The sequence below is a fragment of the Diabrotica undecimpunctata genome, chromosome 4, assembly GCF_040954645.1.
Source record: "Diabrotica undecimpunctata isolate CICGRU chromosome 4, icDiaUnde3, whole genome shotgun sequence".
NCBI lineage: Eukaryota > Metazoa > Arthropoda > Insecta > Coleoptera > Chrysomelidae > Diabrotica > Diabrotica undecimpunctata.
The window spans coordinates 46,719,983-46,732,472 of NC_092806.1; the positions used below are offsets into that span (position 1 = coordinate 46,719,983).

General features: G+C 31.7%; 1 protein-coding gene and 2 long non-coding RNA genes across 4 annotated transcripts in view; 1 reads left to right on the forward strand and 2 right to left on the reverse strand.

Moving 5' to 3' along the window:
• LOC140439484 (LIM domain only protein 3-like) overlaps positions 1 to 12,490 on the forward strand; it is a 431,220-nt gene that overhangs the window by 343,448 nt on the left and 75,282 nt on the right. The gene's annotated exons all lie outside the window — the stretch shown is intronic.
• Positions 1 to 12,490, reverse strand: part of LOC140439487 (uncharacterized) — a 254,156-nt gene that overhangs the window by 154,800 nt on the left and 86,866 nt on the right. The window lies entirely within an intron of this gene.
• On the reverse strand, positions 10,788 to 11,936 carry LOC140439486 (uncharacterized). The gene is made up of 3 exons (XR_011950636.1): positions 11,828 to 11,936; positions 11,534 to 11,743; positions 10,788 to 11,074 (listed from the first exon to the last, which is right to left on the reverse strand). It is a non-coding gene; the product is annotated as an uncharacterized lncRNA (long non-coding RNA).

Sequence of the window (12,490 nt, forward strand, 5' to 3'; positions counted from 1 at the left end):
ATCCATTTTGTTCTTCTATGTCTTGGTATTCTGATTCTATTCTTTCTTTTAGTATTAGACCGTACAACCTCCCCACTGAGTTGGGGAGCTAATCACCATGGATATTTTGTCTCATTTCAACCCAACTCAATTGGGATATCTGCAGGTCCTGCTGCTTTACCGTTTTTCAATATTTTTAGGGCATCTCTTAACTCTCCTCTTTTGAGGGCATCGCTTAACTCTCCTCTTTTGAGTGCATCGCTTAACTCTCCGGTTGTTATCTCAATTATTTGTGTATGTTCGAATATTTCTTTAATTTCGATCTCTTGGAATTTACATATATCCTCTATCAGTAAGACCTCATAATGGTGTTTCCACTGTTTTATATCTATTAACTGTAAGTTAGATTTTTCCTTTCCTTTCCTCCGGAGAGACTTTATCATCTTCCACGCTTACCCAACTCTTGTTCCACCCATATACCTATCCACCTCTGCACATATTCGATCCCACATCTCATTTTTACTTTTCACTACTTCTCTTTTTACATCTCGATTTAATTTTTTATATATCTTGTAATCTTCCTCCTTTCTCGTTCACATCCATTTCTAATAAGCAGTTTTCTTCTTGTTTACTAACGTTTGCGGAAGGTCTAGGGTATATTCTGAAGAAGAAATTGTAATACGGTTGCTCTCTACACTGCTAGTGAAGCTGCCATTTTTTTATTAGTCCAGCCATTTGCTCTAGCTGCAGCTTAGAATTTAAAACAATAAATTTTATATGCTATTTGAACATCGAATGTGAACGGTTTAAAAATTTTGCTAGTTCTAATTGTGCCTGTTTCAATTATGGAAGATGATGGGGCTGTTTGTTCAAATTCAACACTAGTTACTAAACAATATTAGATAAGAAAATTTGGGTAACAATTTTTCTTGTTTCTGTCTCCCAATATTCATTAATAAGGTTTTCCTCATGCCTAACATATTTCCTCCACTTTTCTAGTAGGGCCTTAAGTTATAACAAAGTTATTACCTAAGAATTAAAAAATAATAATTTACATTGAACATTGAATAATGAACATTTAATACTGTGGCTTCATTTGTAATTCTAGCAGAAGTTATATCAGCATCATAATACCTTTTGCAGTCAGACCAAACATCCTCTATTGGATTGAATTAACAATGATATGGAGGCAGTATCGAGACACGATGGTCATATTGAAGGGTCAGTCTATCCAATCTGTAAAACAAAATATATATATATATATATATATATATATATATATATATATATATAAATGCCATGTATTAAATAAATTCTAATACCTACTTAAATACTTTATATGGTAGACGCTTTTTTACAACTTCCATCAACTTAAACTTTATCAGTCATTATAGTATCAGTACTTATTCCTTTTCCGTATATCGTTGCATTTTTAAAATATTTTAATGAAAAAATAAATACCTAATTAAAAACTCAAAATAATGCACAGCGCTGTGAAATAATATCAAAATTTGATATTATTTTGTATATTTGTTCAGATCACTATTTATTACTGATCTGAACGACAACGATCACTTCAGTTTTTGACACTTCGAAAGGATGGCCAACGTGGATAAAGTTTTACGTCAAATATTACGTGCATAATTAATTGGCTATAGAAAGCGCGCATTTGAAATATCAACGAATTAAACGTAAGTTACGAATAGACCACTTATGTATGAAACGCTGCAATATTTTTTTGTTTAATTACGAAACTTCCGCTTTTTTCAGTCAGATCCAACTTAATGCGTTAGAAAGAAATCGAAAAACTGTGACGCACTAAAAGAAGGCCCTGAGAAGAACTTTACCCACGGTTTGTCCAAATTTTTATAGGGGTTTTTGTAACATTCTAAATAGTTCATTGTCATGGAATCACTAATAGGTCTGCGATTAGCTTCATTTCAAATATTTAACATAATTATATTACAGAACTTATCTTTTTTATTTTTACAGTTACAGACTCAGCGTTTCTCAACCTTTTACCAGTTGCGACCCAATTTTATATATGTAATTATTTACACCGCGCCCCGCGCCCCCTCATAGAATAAAAATATATGAATCCAGGACCGATTTTCAAGGGGGGTGGTAGTGGTACATGAACTTTTTTCGGTGGTACCGAAATTTTTTTAAGGTACTTTTCACACACTCGAGTGCCATAAAGACAATCAAACCTTATCGTTATTAAAGTATATTTATTTGTCAATTTTTTTAGCCAGTCTCTCTGGATTCGCCCTTGCACTAAACTTACCGGTAAACCTTAATTATCAAATTACCGAGAGGAAGTAAATTTATTGATATGTGGAAACACCAATCCAGAACCGATCGTCTCTTTTCGCCAGAAGTTCCGAGTTCCGAGTTCTCTCTCCTCCTCAGACCCAGACCTTAGTCACGTCAATTTAGTCAGTCCAGTCAGTCCTTCTGCACCTGTTAAATTTATTGTGAATGTTTATGTTGTAGTTTGCGTGTATTCATTGCAGTTCACGGTATTAAAATATTCGAAGCAGTAGGTAAATATACTTAAATTTATACAAAATCATGGATAAATTTTTAACTGGGCGTAAGCGAGCATTCGATACTAGTGAAGCATCAACAAGAGTGTACAGGCGAGAGTGGTTCCAAAAATAAAATCAAGAAAATATTCTCAAGATTACTTAAATTTTGGGTTTACGTTTACTGAAGTAAATGAAGAAGAAAGGCCTCTATGTATCATTTGCTCAAAAATAAACTTAAAAGACATTTGGAAACGCTTCATAGTGAGTGCATTAATCAACCCCGAGAATTCTTTGAGTTAAAATTAAAATCACATGAAAAACAAAAATCATTTTTAAAAAAAACTTTGTCTGTGAATCAAAAAGCTTTACTGACCTCTTATAAAACCTCCCATCAAATAGCTAGATGTAGAAAGCCTCACACTATTGGTGAAGAGCTTATTTTGCCAGCTGCAATTCAAATTGTAGAAACTATGTTTGGAGATAATTTTGCCAAAAAATTGGAGTCTATACCTCTATCAAATGATACTGTTGCCCGTCGAATTTGTGATATAGCTAAAGATGTACAGGATCATCTACTCGGGAAGTTGCGGGACAAGCTGTTTTCGATTTAGCTTGATGAGGCAACAGATAGCAATAAAGATGCTCATTTTATTGCCTACGTTCGATTTTGTGATGGCATATTATTAGTAGAAGAACTACTTTTTTGCAAACCAATAGAACTGAAGCAACGTCGCTCGCATTATTTGCTATCTTAAACGAATATTTAAATGAAGCAAAAATAGAGTGGAAGAATTGCGTCGGAATATGCACAGATGGTGCTCGTGCAATGTCCGGAAAATTTCATAGTCTACAAGCGCTTGTGAAACAAAAGTCTCCAATGTGTATATGGATACACTGTATGATCCACAGAGAAGCTCTGGCTTCCAAAGAAATGTCTCCTGGCCTGAATATTGTGCTAACAACGGTTGTAACAGTAGTTAATTACATAAAAATAAGACCTTTGAAAACCAGAATCTTTTCTGCACTTTGTAAAGACATTACATTCAGCATTGTTATTTTATTGTGAGGCAAGATGGTTATCACGTGGGAAATTTTTACAACGTGTTTTTGAATTAAGACATGAAATCGCTATTTTTCTAGAAGAAGAAAATAGACCGGAAGCCGAGATGTTTCTAGATAGTTTTTTTTTGATGAAATTGAGCTACTTGGTTGACATATTCGAGAAACTAAATATTTTGAACATTCAGCTTCAAGGAGCCAATACACAAATATTGGATACGAGTGATAAAGTTACGAGTGTAAAAAATTGGAATTGTGGAGCAGAAATTTAAAGCAAAAAAACCTAGAAATGTTTGCAAATGTGGATGAATATATTAAAACTTACAAGGTTGAAGAACAACACGTGAAAGTTGTTTTTGTAACCATTGAAAATCATTTAGCGATGCTGACTAAAAATTTTAAAAGATTTTTTTTAGTTACGAGTGGGTTAGAAATCCGTTCCAAATTACACCGGAAGGGCTCTCTACTGCCGAAGAAGAAACCTTCATTGACTTCACCGCAAATGATGAAATCAAGAAACAGTTTAATAATAAATCCCTCTTTGAATTTTGGGCAGGAGTAAATGATGAGTTTTCTGCACTGAAAACCAGAGCGTTCCGTGTAATATTGCCGTTTTCAACATCCTACCTTTGCGAAACAGGATTTTCTGCGGTGGCTGCTTTGAAGACCAAATATAGATCGCAGCTAAATATAGAAAAAGAACTGAGAACGTCTATTTCTAATATTACACCCCGTTTCGATAAACTTTGCTCTACAAAACAAGCTCAAGGAAGTCACTGATTTATTATTAAACTTGTTCATAATTTAGTGTTAGTGTTCAGTGCTCTTTATAATTATACCTGTTATATCAGTGTTCATGTGTATTTTATTTTTTATTTTGTAAGAGTTTTGCTTTGATTTTAGTAAATTAGTCAATGTTGTTGATGTTTTTTTCGAATAGGCTCACGCCCCCCCCCCCCCATTAATAATACCGCGCCCCACAGGTTGAGAATCACTGAGTTACAGTGATTTTACAGGGAGTTCTTGAACACATGACCATGTGTCTATTATGTCTCTAACTTAGGTATGTATCACTTAGTTATCTATTGACTTTTGTTTATTTTGCAAATTTTGTTGAATCAAAATATTTAATGACTTTCAAAATATAAAACGTAAGTAAATTACAAACTTGCTTCAAATTAAGAAAAAAACATAAAAATGTAATTACTTTAAATAATTTCAATTTTTTTTGTATAGTACGCCTATAAATTGAAATTAAGTTTATATTAATTAATGTATAAACATCGATCACTTCAAACTGTTGTCTGGAAAATAAATTTATTATTTAGATAAGCAGTCTAAGGTGATAATAAAAATCATTCAGAATGCAAATCATATGACTGTAGCAAAAAACTTGTAAATAAGACGTATCTTTGATTACCAAAAATGTTAAGCTAGATTTTGATCTGCTCAAATTAATATCAATTTAAGGTCAAAACAGCAGGAATATTAAAATAAATAAAATGTAATACAAATAAGGTAAACCGACCTAATAACGGCCCAGTTAAGGAATATTTGACTTTAGACGTAAATATTAAGGAAACGAAATATTAGAGAAAATGGATTTAAAGTATATTTGATAGCTTGATGTTTTCTTTATCAAAATAATTAATAAAAAAATGAAAAATGTGTTTTTATTCGCCAAAAAAAATGGTTTTCACTAAAATGCAAAAAACTTTAATTCCGGCCTATGTTGAAAAATTAGTAGTAATTCCGGCCTAATGGTGATTTAATTCCGGCCTATATATCAAAAGAATTATCTTTTTTTTTGTTTTAAATTGTACACGCAATTTTTTTAATAAAACGATGTACATACGTAATACATTTTGAACATAAACAAAAAAGAATTTCATAAGTTACTTAGCAACAGTGTTTTTTTTTTCATTTATTATGTAAGAGCAAAGAGCTATGAAAGATCTACAAATTATTTACCTCAGGTACAGAAAAAAGACCCCTTTTCTTAATGTACTGAGGCGGTGCAATTAAACAAACAATTTTTTGATAATGATAACCTATTTTTTCCATAACTTTTATTTTGAATCTTCTGTTATTTTTTCTACTACTCCTGGAAAATATTTCTCCTCGTAAACTACAATGACGTACTCACCTAGTTCGTAGTCGCCCACCGTCAAATCCATAGAATTGTTAGCTTTCGGCTTTCTAGTTCTTCCACCTGTTTTTCTCCCAGAACCAACATTTTTGTTTAAAATTTCATTTTCTTTTATTTGCTCCATCTATCTCTCCTTTTTGTTTTTCTTCATTCTCAATGTTTAGGTTTAATTTCATAGCTTTTGGAAATTTTAATTTTTTGTGTTCTCTTGCCATCAATTTCTGCATTTTTCTTCGTCATGTTAGGTGTTTTTTTTCTTTTTCTTCAAGCTTTTGTTTTTTTTTTTTGGTTTCTTTTAATTTTTTTCAGCTTTTACTCTTCTCTGCTACTTGCAAAATAAAATGTATTTTTAAATGGCGTTGAAAATTTTGGAGGAGTGACAAAATAGGATTCAGCAGAATTTATGAGAGATTTATTTTTAAAATAGGTTCAGAAATCTGAACTATTTTGCGGCATGTAGCTTTACAGATCGAAATATAGCAACATCAAGCGGCTGCATATGTATGGAATTTGGGACCAGTGTTACCAAAACAATTCTATTTTCATGATAAAATTTGCTCAATGAAAGAGATATATGGCTAACATGTTCATCCAAAAATAACACGACAGATCGCTTAATGTTTTTTTCATTCAACCATTTATTAAAATAGTTTGCGATATACTCATAAAACGTTTCTGTATTTATCCATCCACTTTCATTGTATCCGATACCCCAACCTATTGGCATAGTTGAAACTAAATGTTTTAGTAGCCTTGTATAGGGAAACAAAACTATTGATGAAGGGATATCTCCACTAGCCAGTATGGTTGCTAATACAGTCAGACAAATAGCCCTATTATATACAGTTTTAGACCCTCTACTAACTAACACTTGTTTGTAATGTGGAGCCATGAAAAAGGCTGTCTCGTTGCAGTTAAATATATATTCGGCTTGGATCTTTAAAGACAATATGTGATGCCATTTTGACTAAAATAATCATATACTTTCTTGAACTAATTTCTTATCTTTTTCTCTGTAACGAAGGAATGGTTAGCTGTCAGATTTTGCGATTTTGTTAGAAAATGTTAGTAAACTTCATTCACAATTATAAGAACTGACTTATGCAGAATTTAAAAGTATCCCGCTGATAAAGTCGAAGCCATAAAGGGATTTGCCTATTCAGGTAAATAGTAAAAAGGACCGGCTTAACGAATTTTATATTTTATTTGTCATTTACATTACATATTTAATTTAAATAAATATATAGATAATTAAGGGAAAAAATACATAAACTGATGGAGTATTAGGATTAATTAATTATTATATTTTCTGTGTCGATTCTCTATTAAATATATCCAAATTTTGAAAGTAATAAACAATTTTTGTTTTGTTAAACAAATTGCAAGTGAAATAATAAAATGGTGAATGGTGAAGTGAAAATTAAAATGAATTAATGTAGGTATATACATATAGCTAAATATGATTATATTTTATACTTCATGTAAGGGAAGAAGTTTTTCAATTGTTAGTAAGGTATAAAGTATGTCTGAAAAAGTTGGCAACAAATGGGAAATTTCTTTATTATTAATTTCATGAAAAAAACTATTCTTCATAAACATTTCTGCATTGCATAGAAATCAATAATCAAATTTATAAAATTTTAAGTCGTATAAAACGAAAATACCAAAATATTGATTTATGCTTAAAAGTGAAGTGCTTTTAAGTTTAGGTGCAGCATAAAATGTTATTTTAATTTGGTTGTAGGAATTAAAAATTATTTTTAAATTTAGGTTCATGGCCTTTTAATAATGTATCAGTAGGTGCATTAATTTTTAATTTTATTTCTAATTTACCTTATTCAATATACAAAATTAACAAATGCAAAAGTATTTTTTTATTTACTTTTTACTTTAAATGTATTATTTAATTATTAGAAGGCCATGAATCTAAACTTAATTACAATTTTTAATACCTACAAACATTTTAAAATTAAAAGAGGTTGGTCTTTGTATGTGGGTATATTTTATTTTATAAAAACCCTTAAAAGGGCAACATTACAAGCACGAACGTTTTCGGAACAACTGTTCCATCATCAGGTTAAAATACAGGTTACCATGCCTGAGCCACCAAAATATTTGGGTAAAAACCCTTTAAAATGAAATGTAATCTAATTAAAATATTAAACATCATATAATATTATCAACACCATGTACAATCTTTGGTAACACATTTCATTTTAAAGGGTTTTTACCCAAATATTTTGGTGGCTCAGGCATGGTAACCTGTATTTTAACCTGATGATGGAACAGATGTTCCGAAAACGTTCGTGCTTGTAATGTTGCCCTTTTAAGGGTTTTTATAAAATAAAATATACCCACATACAAAGACCAACCTCTTTTGTTATACGTGGTATACAGCCAGCTACAGGAATTATTTTCCTTGTGGATTTTGATTTTATTTTAAAATTACATTTTCTTACATATCTAAATTTAAAATCACTTTCCTCTTCAGTATTAATTAATAATTTTGATTTTCCCTATCTACCACTTATTATTTTATAAGATTATCGATTAATGATTTCTATGTGATGCATAACCTTTAATGAAGAATAATTTTTTTTCGTGAAATTATTAATAAAGAAATTTCCCATTTTTTGATAACTTTTTCAGACATGAAACGGAAAACTTAAACATAACAAGTCAACATGAATAAATATGAACCTTTTAAAACGAGTAAATCGGTACTCACCGAAGGGACCTCAGACGTTCAGATCTGATTAGCGTCTCTTTGTAAAGACAATGAAGTCGACTTTACTAAAGTAACAAGAAATTTACTCAACACAGAGACTACACATTACTCCCCTGAGTTAGTGATAAGTTATAGACTAAAAAAATCATTATGAAATTGACTGGCCAGTGTGAAAACCAGTGCCAATAAAACACAAAACACACACACACAAAACATTTTGTTCGTTGAGACTTAAAATAATGATTAATAACAATAATTATGGGAAATTTGTATGTTTATAAAAAGAGTTTTTTGACGTTATGCTTGAATGATAATATTTGATCTGATTATATGTACCTATATACAGTTGTTCTATGCTTGGCTATTATGCCGGTCCTGGCAGCTTTGGTAGCTGTGATAATTATACAAGAATAGAGTATTTACAAGGGATTATTCAGTTTTACAGCTGTTATTAAAATAGCTTTTATAATGAGACACTAAATTTCTGGATACAGTGTACCATCCACTTCCAGAAGTTCCATTCTTAAATGGATTGGCTCACTTTAGATTTTTAATGAGCACTACTACGATGTTAATAAGCTGATCACGTGTCACGGGAAAACCCGCGATAGCTAAAAACAATAAATATTTTACGATTAGTTTTTCCTCCCACTGGACCGGAATTAGATTAGCTACTAAAATTGTGCCCTAAGACCAGCCTAATCTATTTTTGTAAATCCTACTTTGTTTTGGCCAAAAAACTAAAGTGTTTTATAAAAAAGACAACTATTAACCATTTCTAATGAACAAATTACTGCATGTAAGTGAAAAAATACTTTCTGTAATAATTTGCAAGCAAATATTATAACCAATGAATTTCTCAATACTTACCTGAAACATAAAGGATTGACGACCGCTCTCGAACTGATTGCGTCGCTTGATTAAAACAAAAGCTAAAACATGTCACCACACCATTTATACATAAAAAATAGCCTAATAAATTTCTAGCTAGGATACACACGCGCCGTAATATTAAGTTTAACCAACTTAAATGTGTTTTCAAAAGAATTTCAATTTTTTTAAAAGGCCGGATTTACATCACGAATTTGTATATTCCGTTAATAGGTACTGCTTTTATTTTACAGTCACTAACGATAAAGTAAATAAGCTCCCTTATAGCGTTTAATGAGATGGATGGAAGATTGAATCTTATACTTTAAGATGTTTATAACAGTTTTTGGCAGAAAAATTATATTACAATCCTACATGACCTTAAAAACGGCCAAAAAATGCAAAAACCATAGACATATAATACAAATAGACTGACTGCTGCCATACAGTCGCGTTCCTTCAGTGCGACAGAGAAAACTAATGCAAAGAAGTCCCTGCATATCTGTTTAATGAACCGGGTTTTATAGACCTCGTGATCTTCCTATTCGTCATTTAGGTCACGTGGTCGATAAACCTGGCAAATTGGAAAGAGATGCAGAGACTACTTTTCGTCAGTTTTTTCTGTCGCACTGGGGAAACGGGCTGGTATTGCAATACTCAGTCTATCTTGTATTATAGGGTAATTCTAGGAGAGAGGGCATGCAAAATTTAGAACATTTTCGTTATAATCTTTATTTAAAAAGATACAAAAACGTGTAAACTATACAGTTATGGAGCATTCAGCTGACTACCTTTTAATAATAAACTAAAGATGTTTTAGCGATCTAAAGAATGCCCTATCAAAGGGCTGTAAAAACTGACTGGTGTCGCTTAGAAGGCAAAATAATAAAGAAACCATTTTCGGAAGCGTGTTGTAATGTTTTGACACTACTGCAATATGAAAAGTGGCCATCCAAAAGTAGTAACACTATTCCTATCGGTTTTTTTGGGACAAATTTTTCTTTAAGCCATCGCAGAAAATGTTCGTTGGTAACATACGCTGATTTTTCACCCGTAAATACTGTTGCATCAGGTGGCATTCGTTCTTCAAATTCCGCTTTTTATTTTAACCTTTAAAAATGCACACCGGTGGTATAAAGAATCACTCAGCGTTACAGCATACGATTACTGAAATCGTGTCTCTGAATGTTACTGAAGCAACATTTTTTGAACCCTAAATTATAACATGTTCCAGCATATTATTAAGCTGCAACCCTATCTCGTCAATATTGTATATTAAACCAGGTTTATTCATTAAGGAATTTACATTCAGGATATTTTCAATTAGAGTGAAATAAGTAGAAACATCAGTGTTGTTCATTCCTAAAGCTCTGGCAGCTAATACACCTTCAGATTGTCTTACTGAAAATTGCTTATTTCTTCGTAGAAATGATTCTAATCAAGGATAATTACCTTTTTGGCTATTCTTATTAAATGTTTGCTTTAATTTAAGCTTTTCAGCTAATTCAAATGTCATTAATCTTACCATTGTCCGAGTAGGAGCAAAGCCATGTTTCTGTAACTTTGTGATATGAGTTACCAATTTAATTTCATGATTTGTTCCAAGAGTAGAAGTCGGACCAAATTCACGCTTTTCACTACTGGCTGCGTTTACACCCATTTCTCCATTTTTAATTAATGTAATTGCTTGCACAAGCTACTTCTCCGTCCACTTGCCTCTAGACACACTGCCTTTCCACACATATTCTGTCGGCATGTCTGTAAAAAATAAAAAAGTAATATAAAAACCATTTACCAGCATGCGCCATCTTTCCTACAGTAATCACCAGCCAACTCACCTAAAACTATAAGGAGAGATGGCTCAGTCGTTTTTACCTTAAAGAAACCACGGTTTCGTTAATCTAAGGTTTCGTAAAGTACGTAACGAAACGGTTTCGTTAATCTAAGGTGGAATGTGACCATGAAAAGAGGTTAGAATAATCGAAAAATAATCTAACAGGTTACAGTGTTTAATATGCAATAGATATATAGCATTATCATACCATTATAAAATTTTCAATGATTCACAAAATATCTTTGCTTATTTACATAACTTAACACGTGTTTAGAACGGCGCCGTAGATAACTAACACTAATTTCAATACAGGTTTTCATACAAGGTTGCCAGAATGTTAGCAATGTGAGTGGGGCGGGGATAATAACAGCAAGTCATCTCACCTGATACGCTATCTCTCCTAGAACTGCCCTATGTCTATGGCAAAAACCACTCTTTTTTCACTTTTAGGTTAGGATATCTCAGAAACCAGAACCAATTTGGCAATTTGGAACTCAGATTCGGATTCAGCACACAAAAACCTTCTGAAAAGTATATTCTAATTTCTTGGTACAAATATTGGTCTAATTTTGTCGGCCTGTGTCATCATCCACCTTAATTCAAGTAGCATAACAATTAAAAAAATAAAACTTTACATTAATATCGACTGCAATGTATACAAAATAATTATACATTACCTTCTCCGAGAGCCAGAGACCTTTTTGTAATGGAGCAGCGTCAGAAGAGACCCATATTTCATTAGCCTTTGCCTAGCACGCGGCGTTTTACTGGATGTAACCACCTATTCCCTAGCTTCATGTAAGGAACCAGAAAAAAAACTGATGTGACAGTCCAGTGGGACTGCCGGTAGAAGTTATACTTCTATACACGCGTTCGCCGTTACAAATTTATATGGGAGTCAATCTGCACAATCATTACATATGTAATGCTATAGGTAAGAGAGAGCAGAAAGATAAAAAGAATTAGGTATTTAGGTATATGGTGCATCGTTTGCTGTATATAAACATTTGACCTGTAATAGGAGTATAGTAAATGAAGGACTGAATTAATATTTTAATGAAAATATATATTTTTATTTCCATATATGTATAAAAGGAGTTGAATGCAAAAAAAAATTTTTACACATACTCTGCAGTAAAATTCATTGTTTATTTTGTTATTAATATAAAAATACAATACAATACACTGCAATATAATTCAATATAATAATACAATACAAATTAAAATGCAATATTCTTAAGTATTTACAAATGACAATATACGTAACTTACTTACGCATATGTTTAATTTACCATGATAATAATATTAATAAAAAAATAATAATATTAATAAATATTAAA